Here is a 12,015-nt window from a genome sequence, read left to right as displayed (position 1 = left end):
TTCAACCTCCGCTATTATGCAGCCAGTAGAAATGGGAGGTCAAGCTCAGAAGGGGGACAGTTTTTTTTGTAAACACGCGGGAGATACAACACATGACATTAATGCAATTAGGGGATGAATATGACCGCTTTGATTCCCGTTGTTGCATGGCGTAGGACCTTAACCTCCTACTTAGAGAAAAAAATATATATTTTTATTAACCTTTAAAGGACTCTTCCCTTCCTTTCCGGGGAAGCCAGATGCTTATTAAATGACATTTGTGGAAACATTTGTGTTCCAAATATGTGGGGGAAAAGAGAGAAAACAGCACAAGTGTAAATGGATCAAGCCGGAAATTCGAGCAGCAACAGCTCCTAAATTCAGTCGTCGTTAGACTTCAGTGTTGCATAAATGTTTTGTTTGTGTTTATGTTGTGGAGGCCCGCACGAAGCGCATTATCAGGGGGGGTCCGTTACTGCGCACACGTCCATTCACAGTGGAGGAGAATCAGAGCATCATTAAGCAGCTTTGCCATTTGAAAATGAGCACTTGTAAATATCGAATTGGCCTAATTATGAATCGTTAAGCCCATCATGCTCGCTGAAATAGGTTACTTGGCTTCGTGCGCAAAGATCTGGTACAACGAAGCCGCGCCGGCAATTTGCCTTTTCTAGACTATAAAACGCTGGAATGAAGCGGTTAAGGAAACAAGATGGGCCTTTATGTCTGTCGGTAGTCAAATTGGTTAAGCTGGCTCCAATCACGTCCTTAATTTTAGGATATTGTCAAGATTACCTAAGAGTTTGAGAGACAGCGAAAATGAGAAAAATAAATCCCAAATCTTTTACAATCTGGCGCAACCGAGCGTGTCTGATTCGCATTAATATCACATGGTGACATGGTAGTATACGGCAATAGTCCCTTAATATTTGGCCAAACATTATTATTATTATTATTATTATTATTATTATTATTTGTTTCTGCATTTATTTTTATTAATCTAAATTCTCGAGTCCTCTTCTCTTTCTTTCTTTCAGGTTTAATTAATTTTATAACTTTTATTTGTGGCTCTTGTTTAGCAACATGATGCAGTATACTCAGCCAGCAGGAGGATTGAATTTCTTAAAACATAAAATAAAAAGAGACACCAATAAGCGAATTAGCTCTATTTTTAAGCTGTTAGCGGTTTGTTTTTGTTGCTTTTTTGCCCGAAGCAGTAATCTTTTAGTATGCATTATGTTTCTTTCTCTGAGGAGGTCCCTTTGTTCACATTTTAAATGTGTTCACTTGTAAAATAAGAAAAGAGCCAAATGACCGGTTGAGGCCCGGTGCACGTGCAGTTTGTCGGCGATGTCCTGTCCACCGCCGGCATCTCTCCGGCTGTGCAGATATTCCTTAACGAGGCTTTTGACTGTTTTGTTAGTAAAAGTCTCCCGCAAAGAGACATTTCAGATATAATGAGTATGACTCTGGCTGCACACCACACCGACCCCAACTTTTCTTTAGTCATTTTCTTTTCTTTTTTATTTTGAGCCTGTGTTGCGGCTGGTAATGTGAGGGGCGATTAAACCTGTTCGGCTTTTATACTTCAGATCCCTGCAGTTTATTTCAGCTGTTTTATGTCTTCGTGTCTCGACGAGAGCACGAAGCACACGAATATAAACAAGCAGCAGAAAGCTTGGCTCCCACAGAATGATCAGTGTTTGTTTACGTTATCAACATTATGATGTGAGACAGAAGACAAGACAAACATACGGGTTTTTAATGCAGTCTGTAATTATTCATTTCGCACTGTTTTCTAATGATAAGAGAGATAAATAATTTTTAGATATTTTTTATGCGCTAAAACCGAAAGTCCCTGTTGCCTTTGAAAAACCCTTTTCTGTTATTTGGATTTTTGAGTATTAAAGTTAGCACATTTTATAATTTTACCAGGCTTTTCTTTGCAAATAAAGAGGTTTGTTTTGAGAGTGTTTAGCTGGTGTATGTCCAGGATTTTAAAAAAGAGAGAATTTCTACATGCATGATTATACCTCATTTATAGGAAATCAATATAAGTGGTATGACTTGGAGTTGTTTTGCTGTGCATTTGTATTTCTATATATTTTTTTATTATTATTTTCAGAGTAAGATCCCACAAAAAAAGAAAAGAAAATACAAATTTTTTAAGGTAATCGTGTCACAATTAAGGAACAAGAAGTTAACGGTTGTCACACAGCTCTCCAAACCGGAATAACAGAGTTTCCCTTTACTACAGTGTATATGCAAGCCATAATACAAACCATTCTACTGCTACAGGCTAAAGCCTCAGCTGTCACAGATATACATCACCAATGCATGGCATTCTCCGTGAAAGGTTTCCACTTAACGGTGACCTGCCTGTTTAATTTCCAGCAGGAACCATGTCCAGGTATTCACCACTGAGCGGCCGGGCTCTGCACTGATGCAGCAGCTCTCTGCCTCTGGGGTTTGTGTTGGCACAGGCCTCGTGTGCATCAGCAGCAGAATCCTCCGGCTATCAGTTTCTTGTATGAGAGGTGTGGCGAAGCGGTAATGGGCTGGAGAGAGGGCTTTAGGTTAGATTACTTAGTCCCAGCGTTGCCATGCTCTGTTTGAAAGTGGGAAAGCTATAGACATGAGGGACAGGAAATATACACCCCGCAGAGAGTTTCTATGCTTGCTGGGAATATATATATATGAAACTATTGGAATGATGACTGTGATTTTAATGTTGTCATGCAGATGGATCACTGGTTCATTTAGCAGATACATGTCATAGCATGTCGTAGTTTCCTGTGATGTCCAGTTACCTTATAGAAAGTAATGTTGGAAATTCATAAACCGGCTGAGACTCCTCAGACGAGCCTGTCACATCACAGCTTCAGATCAAATCTCCCTCTGCCTTTGTGACACAGTCTAATTTAGGGATGACATTGCTGTATGGAGTACCAGCATTCACCCCTGCTACAGCACAGTACTTTTGGCTATATTGAAATTCTCTACCCCTCAATGTTTTTGCTTATTGTTATTTCATTCACATGTTGGTGCTTAAAAACTTGCAGCATTAGTGCAGGAACACTGTTTTCTGTGACTGAGAAAGACAGATTTGTTTTTTGACACGAGAACTGGTGTGTAAATTAATCACTCTCCACACAGACTAAATATAATTTCATTTCAAGTAGGAAACATCTTGTGTCCAGAAGTTACTGTAAATTTTCTGTGTTTTTCAGTAAAGGAGAAGCAGTGTGTGCATGTGTGTGTGTGTGACTTTTTCCAACTTTAAACTTGGAAATCAAACTTTGTTTTTCTGTGGAAAAACAATACCAGACACAAATTGCTGCAGTATTCACAGCAGCGTAATTTTCTTAATAATGTCCAGAAGGGGCCTGCTTTTGAAGAATTCAGCACACAAGACGGTCACTACTGTAACTGCTTGTTGAATTTCTTCTGTCCGAACACGTTGCCATTGTTGTTTGAGTAACCTTATACAGTAGCAAAAGCAACAAGATAATGGACCTCACTGACGTTTCCACGAAAACGCCCTCCTAAACCTGCTGTCATTCTGTAAACATCACTCTGCTCACAGTTGTTGCCCCATAATTATATGCAGTGCCCAGCTTTCACCTGCTGTCCCCTGCTTAGATATATACAGGCAGAGTATTAATAGAAATGGGTCTCTGCATGTCTGACAAATAGCACACACCACGCCCTTTGTATATGTGTGTGAGAGTAAAAGGGACAGCAGATTTTTATGTGTAGCTTTAAATTGGTTTCACATGAGCTGGGCACACACTGCATCAGCAGATTCTCTGATCAAATTAAGCAGAGATGAGGGGGAAGAAAAAAGAGGCAGCGGTTGTACTGATGTGTAATTCAATAAACAGGACCAAGTAGGGGCAGACAGAGTGAACGCTGTGCTGCCTTCATCACTCAGCTCTATATCTGGTTCAGCCATGGATGGAGACACAGAGTAGCAAACGTCCGTTCACCATTGCTGTCGTAGTCAACAGAAAATATAGATACACGTCTAAGGAAATAATATATATCCTCTTTGCAATCTGTATCCTAACAGATCTGTCACATTACAGTTAATTCATTAGTCAGGATTTATTTTTACTGCCTCAGTTTTGAAATCTTCAATTAGCTGAATGTAAGCAAAGGTTTGAGGATTTTATTATGAGTTTTTATTCATGCATTATAGCTCAAATTATTAAACAAAATTTATTAATCAATGATTTTTTTAAAAATGGTGTTAAGGTTTACTGTTAGGTTTAATTAATGTGATCTCAAAAGTTTTTCACTTTGATTGTTGTACAAATGATGCACATTTTTAATAATGTTGAATAACTGCTGACAACAAATTAATCACATTATTATCTTGTCAAGAAAAAGACCCAAACATTCACCAGCTCCAATGTCATGATTCTGTTCTCAAGTTAACACATATCTTAGGTTAATTATAATTTTATTTAAAAGAATTGAAAAAAAGATAAAATGTCCGATATTCAGTCTTTCAAGTGGCATAAATGATGCTGCTGTCTGTTTTAAAAAATATATATTTTTAACATAATATTTATGTTAGTATTTTGGGGATATGGACTTCCTTTTAGACAAAACAATTTTAAGGTGTCATGTTGTGGTCTGAGAAATTATAAAGATCATTTATTTCTCCATTTTCTAAAAAATAAAATAATCTGTGGATGAATTTAGGAAATAATAAATCCATCAATCGTTTGCTAGACTACCACTGCTGTTTTTTCCATAACCACATTTACATCTGCATCCATTAACAGTATTATATGAATGTAGTCCTTGTGCATTTAGATGCAAAAAAGCTAAAAGGATAAAATGTCTAAACTTACGAAACAAGTGTTTAGACCCTTACTGCAAATATCAATCATTCAACCTGAAACAGAATATGTGTACTGTAATAATGAGCCGAGTGTTGTCATTGTGTTCAAAGGTAATTGGACACATATACATTCGGTCCAGCAGTGTCAAAATATTTAATATTTTATTCAGCGAAAGCCTGCAGCCAAGTTCAGCTCTCACTTATGAAGGCTTTTTTTTGCCGTTAGTCTGGTTTTCATCGGGTGACTGAGTTGGCCCATGAAGGATATTCCATCTCTTCACCATGAAAAGCTGTTTTGTTGTGTTTTTGCCAAACAATTTGCTAAATGATGAAATGTCTGGTGAATTTGGCTGAATTGGAGCACAAAGAATACTTTTGTTTCTCCCGCTGCTTTATCAGACTATATCTTGTCTTTCTTTTTTCCTTTCTTTGAGGTCTACCAGTGGTGTGCACCATTCAATAAACCTTCTGAGGTTCATTAAGCCTCATGTGCATCTGCATCTTGAGAGCCTTACTGATCACAAAGAGGTTTTTCTTCATCATGGAAATTATTGTTCTGTTTATCCAACAGACTTGTGCTTCTTTGTCCACCAGGTTTGCAACTTTTTGACCACCTCTGATTTTATTTATTTTAAGCCACATTATTATTTTCTTCACTCACATGGCCACATCTGTGCTTCTTATTAATTCTCTTCAACTTAAACTCCAAGTTTCAGGTAGTTGTTTTGTGCATTAATAAACTAGCATTATTAACATTATGTCAATTTTTTTCTAGCCCAAGTTTCACTGCACTTTGTATTAAAAGGACTGTATACACACACAGATAACCTAAATTGCTCTCACTGAGGTTTAGCACTTTAAAGAAGACCGATTAAACCTTTCCTTGAGACATGCTGTCAGAGAGGATGCTCACGTTAGACTAAAAGTTCAGTATATGTGTACATAATCTTTCACACTTAAGACCACTCTCAATCCTGATTTTCAGATTGTTTTTGTTACCCCAGTCTCTGTATGGTGTCACTCAAAGCAGACATCATTAATAGTGTAATGGCCACCACCTTTCAAACCTTCTGTTTGTGAGAAGTAGGCAATCAGAAGAAAGGTGGCTTGAACTGGGGATTGATAGCTTATAACTGATTGGCCGCACCAAGGATCAGCATACATCTATTATAATTATGAATAATGCAAAGCTACTGTAGTGGTGTACAAGAAAAAAAATATGGAGATGGAAATTATTATATATAAGGTCTTTTTTAATATGACATTCTGTCAACATTTGTAGTCTTAAAGAAAAAATAATAATTTTAAGTAAAACATAATGACCTTGGAGAAATGCCCATTATAAAAGGGTTGTGCTAACAGAACAAACACTTAAGATCTGGAAACTTGAATGTGCAATATATTTATTCATAGGGGTGCCTTAATGAAAAACTGAAGCAGTTTCAGTTCAGGTATATACATCTGAAAGATTTCAGAGCATGACTTTGAATAATTGTGGATGCCACGGCACTAAAGAAACTGCCTTAAACACTGAGGGAAAGGTGAAATAGAAACCTCTCTGCGCTTGTGTTGAATGTCATTATATCAAGCACTAGTTGACGACAGCTAGCGGGCATCTTTAGTTTTAGTTGAGTTTGCAGTAGATCACATGTTAATGATAATGAGTCTCTGTGATAACGCTGTACAATTTGAGTGCAGACAGAAATTGCACCATCTGCCAAGAATTCTGAAGAGATAACAAAAATTGTATGTGCTTTGATAACAGCTCTTTATGAAAAGAAACTATGAATGCATCTTACATCATAATTATATAACTTTACCACTAAAATTATTGTTTTCCTTATCTTCATTGTAGTCAAATATGATTATAAACTATTTCTAGAAACACATTTAGCAGTATAAGATATCTGCTCCTGAGCACTTTCATACAGAGGATCCTATTCAAGGCCAGCCTAATGCAAGTCAAGTGCTTCCAGACTGAAAACAGCATTTGTTGCAGCTCCGTGCACTCAGGTTTTATAGTTTCCATTGCTCTGATTTATAATACATGTTCTTACGCATGGTGATGTTTTTTAAGACAGGCCAAATTAGCTGGAAAACTGAGTTTCAGTTCCATGCTTTTAGATAAGAGCAGCCTAATAAGAGTGCAGTATTTAGGCAAGGAGAATGGCTAAGTTCATTCAATTAAATGTATAATGGCTTGCATTGTGTCAGTACAGTGTCATTTCCTTTTTACATGTGACTTGAATTTGTGGAGGCAAGGAACAAAATAAAAGCAAAGGGAATTACACTTGAGCATTAGTCTCTCACTCAAAAGTGTTTATTATGTGGAAGTCATCGTTCAAGAAATGTCTTCGTGTTTTAATTTCGGAGTGAGACTATAGCTATATCAGCCACTGGTGGCATCTTAAGACTGTGAGAGGTAACGGCTAAAAATACTGCAACTTTTTTTTTTTTTACCCAGGTCTTCTCTCGCTCCCCGTTTGATACAGTTTTAGTTAAGTGTTTGGATTGTAACAGAGCACCGTGTGTGTGCTGACCCAGCCTGATCTTCCCATAGCAATGTCTGGACCAGGCCAAGCAATGTGCACAGAGACGCAGGACCAAAACAAAACAAACGGGTCTCCGGGAACAAGTCTGTCAATCCTGGGTTCAGCGCAGCCACACAGAGCTCAGCAAGGACTCCTATCTCAATAGGGAAAGAGCCACATTCCCCTGAAATGAGCTTCTATGGGATGAAAGCCTTGTGTGAGCCCCCCAGATGACCCACGACCCCGTCTATATTTGTGCAGGGGGGAGCCCTGATCCTGAGCTCTCTGCCTCCCTGCCAGGATCCCGGGGAGTCAGGTTGGGGTGGCCAGACAACCCCACCATTCTGCCCTCGGGTGTTTTGCTTTTGGGGTAAAGAGAGATTCTCAGATGAGCCGGCACTGTCACAGCAGTAACCTTTCACCCAAGGAGTTTTTAGAGGTGGACCATAAGAGGGTCTTCCTGGAATGCTATGCTATCCCATGTCAGGGTCTGCAGGACAGTAATATTTCACTAAATCTTGGGATCTGCTATCATGGTTTGAGGTTTTAATATTGTCTGTAAATCATATGTATCTGCTTTCAAATCAAAGTTGTGTGATTTTAGTATATTACACAGGCAGCATGATGTCCACATTTTACTTGCCAGTAGCTGAAGCAGTCTGGCATGTCTCAGCAAAATGGAGGCGAGCTCCAGAAAATTAAATCTCTGAGAGAAGAGTTGAGGAGAGGAGCTGTCATCACAAACCTGTCTGTTCCTTTCATCTTTGCCAGCGACGGCGTGCTGACATCTTCACACCCAAAAAGCTTTGAATCATAATTCAGAGATTAGAGAAGGAGAGATACAGATTCACAGACGTTCAAAAGCACCCCCTCCTCTTTTTTTTTTTTAACTCACCCCTAATACCTTTGAAAACCAAGGATGCTCTGGAACGTCACCAGGCAGCTTCGTGGCACATGTAGAGTGCATGCCGGGGCTACGATGACTAACCTATGCCCTACCCCTTAGGCTTTTCAGGATGTTAAACTCAGTCCCAAACATACCCAATTACAAACAAACACACATGCTCGAAATTCCACTTTCACTTAAAGCAGCTCGCTGACCCTCCTTTCCTCTCTATTCAGGTTACCTCTTCCCACTCTCTCCCTCAGGCCAGCGGTAATCCAATAGAGGACTTACTTTAAAGGAGTCTGAACAGGAAGGCAATGTGAGTGACTGGGTAACTAACCCAGCTGCCTCCTCCTCCTCCTTCCCCACCAACTTGTATATGTTCAAGGGGAGATGCAAAGACGAGTGCAGCTTGACCCGATTGTTATCTGTTCCAACAACAAAGTCCAGATTTCTGCAGCTCTAGAGCAGCTCTCAGAGGGTGCAGACACAATAGTGAGCTAAATGCTAACATCATTGCTGTTTTGCTTGTTAGCAATTTCATATTTAGTTATTAACAGAAAGTACCGCTTGGTCTGGTTTTGCAGTTTGTTTTTAAAGAATTGATTTATATCTTGTTCTGATCATAGCACTATTTTGAAAAGGTTTAAATATTGTTATTATTCATCATAACGAGGCATACTCAGAATTGTATTGCATTTCAAGGCAATCCATCCAACAGAGGAACTACCGCACTGTTTGTTCACACTAACATGCCACAGTGCAATTTTATTTTAGGCTTTACTGCTTAATAAACCTTTTAAATATTCCCAAACACAGCTGGTGTGAAGATATGTTACAGCCACTTAACTAATGATGAAACTGGCAGAAAGTCACCAAACTTTGAGAACTTCTACAATAAACATTTCACTTCAAACCACAAATGTGAACTTCTCTGTGATACAAGGAGGAAGTCAGACTTTTACCTAACAATAGTCTTTACAATTCCTCCTCTGGGGATGATGAACATAGGTACAAATAATCCCTCCAAGTTGTTGAGCTATTTCATTTTAGACGAGAGTGAAAGATAGACAAAAGCTTCCATTCTTGTCAGATTACAATTTATTTTCTTGGTTCAGTGGTGTTGCATTAGTCAGTTCTTGAGAACATTAAATGACTTGGGATCCTGTTTGGCTGGTATTATGAACCACCCAAATAATTGTCCAATTTTCCTAAGTTTCCATTATTCCATTGTTTGCGAAGTTTCCTTTTGCAAACCCTTTGTTGGCCCACAGCATTTTAAGGTTGCATGACTTCTTTTATTTTCCCTTTGTTGCTCAAATCTGACTTCTCTTTTCCTTTCTGTTCCCATCTGTTACAAAAAAGAAAACTTTTCTTCAATGTTGCCACTTTTATTATGTCTGACCTTTTTTCCTTTGTCACATAATCACTCCCATTCTTTGTCTCTCCTCTAGTGCGAGGGTTTGGCATTTCTGACTGCTCAACATCCCAGATGGCAACATCCAGATTGATTTTTGTGGCTGTGTCATAATATATTCTGACCATGCGACAGCCAATAAATGCTCTTGGTCGACCCTGCAGCTGAGAATAAAGCTTCAGATTCCAGTCGTCTCAGAGGCAACAACAAAAAAGCTAAAAATCCTGCTGTTTCTTTATTACTTCTTTGCGATGTATTATTTGCAACTAATGTGAACAGTAGTAGTATTTACTGTAATTGCTGTAACCTAATTTAACTAACTATTAGGGGCTCCTCACCTGCCATGTGTTAATGCTGGCACTGAAGAGCTGCATGCAGATGCATCACATGGACTCCCAGGTAGTCTCTGACCCAACAGAAAAGGTTGCCTCCAACAGACAAACAGAGCTCCACTCATTCACCTAATTGTCAGGAATGTTCTCATTGAGACAAGAAAGAAGCTCTTTCACATGGCGTCTAATCAGAGTCATGCTCCCAGCACTTAATTTTGTAGGACACTTGTTGAACAACTGCCTTGTCCTCTTTCAAACGGCTGAAGCGACTCGGAGTCCCGTTCACCCCCCTCCGCACATCCACCACAGCACAATGTTAGTTCACAGCCTCTAACCTTTTCTCTTATCACATGTCCGTTCACTGCTGCTTTTAACAAAGCCTTACCTTCTTCTGTTGTACTACTTTAATTACTCAATTTGCTCTTGGTTTGAAGATCTGAGCGAAATTCAAAGAAAAATTATAGCTTTTCCAAAAAAAAAAGCAAATAAAAGGCGTCCTTGCTTCAAAACAAAGAACAAATGCTGGCAAAAAATAAAATAAAATTGCATTACATTGTATTTTCAACACTATTTAGCCCTTTTGTTTTTAACATGTGTCATTGTGGATGTATAAAAGAGACACCGTTTCATCCAGTATTCAGACTTTTGGTAGAGATATCATTGTTTCAGTTGTTTTTGAGACATTTTGATTTTTGATAAAAAATTTCAAAACTAAAATTTCATATGTCAATACTTCACAATTACAGTAGCCTGTTGCTATAAATCATGGCTATTTTTGGGTACTGTTTGTCAGTCTGTCTGTTTCCAGGATTGCAGACAGACAGCGTATTTGCTATTCACTAATAGTCTTGTCAGGAGACCACTCTCATAGTGCCCTTGTAGGTTGTGGACTAAATTACTTACCTATAGATGTTTCTATCTGCGTGTTACTGTAAGCCCATTTTTCTTTTGTTCATTGCTGCAGATGAAGCTGACTCAACTATGATTTGTGGGTTCAGCTGTGATCTCAGTCAGCTGCAGTAGTCATCATAGCATCCAGGAGTCTATAACAATTATTAGTAACAAAGCTTTACAACATATAACTTGAGAATGGAGCCTCTGGCTGGCCTGCAGACCTCGGCTCTCACTATTGCAGCAGGTTATTACTGTAAATCTATGGGCCTTCTTGGCACAAGTGAAGAGGGTGCTGTCTATCTTTAACATATGACAGTTGGCATGTGCAATGATTAGGCATTAAAGACACATGTGGGATAATACACTTGTCTCCACACACATTTGCCAAGATTGCTTCCACAAGTCAGCTCCTCAAATGGTGGCAAGAATTCTTTGACATTTCTACAATCCTGGATTTAAAATTAACATTGTCTTTTATATTTTATAACCAGCCTTGACTTTTCTAATCCTGCCGAGGGCTCGCGTCTCTTTGGTTTAGTAATGAGCCATATTTTACAGACTGCAGCTCCTCTGTGGACTTTGATTTACTCTGAGAATTAGCAGACTTGAGGTAATTTATGGAGCTATTTTACTGCATCATAGTACAGCTTTGGATCGGGACATTTTTATTTTCTTTATTATAATGCCAACTGTTTCCTTCCAAATGTGCATGAGCTAGGGCAGAATGACAGTAAACAGCTGTGTGAACGTTTGGCTAATGGGTCTTCATGCACGGGTAATATTTCAAGCTGGGATAAGTTTTGCCACAATTCAGAAAAATTTCACAATCTTGCTTTAGCTGATGTTTACGCTTTTCTTTGGTTGAAACCTGTCAAGTGTTTTGTGATCTTTCTGGACTGAATGTTTGTCTATCAGACTTAGCTAAGGCCGACATTCCCAGAGCTTGATGTATCCAAGTAATGGGATTTGTGGAAATTCTCCTCTCAGACAATAATAATTGGATGTTTTTGTGTGGTTGACTCCTGTCTAAAGATAGTGACTCACATGGCAAACACAAGACATGGCAGTCCCTAAACCTGTAAACTGTTCCTGAAATTGGTGGCCGAGCATATTGGAGTGGAGTG

The sequence above is a fragment of the Aulonocara sp. 'chitande type north' Nkhata Bay genome, linkage group LG7 (assembly GCF_057382095.1).
Source record: "Aulonocara sp. 'chitande type north' Nkhata Bay isolate Kocher_YH1m ecotype deep benthic linkage group LG7, A_spYH_male_GT1.1, whole genome shotgun sequence".
NCBI classification, from domain to species: Eukaryota; Metazoa; Chordata; class Actinopteri; order Cichliformes; family Cichlidae; genus Aulonocara; species Aulonocara sp. 'chitande type north' Nkhata Bay.
The sequence above is the reverse complement of the archived record's forward strand: the minus strand, read 5'-3'. Positions refer to the sequence as shown.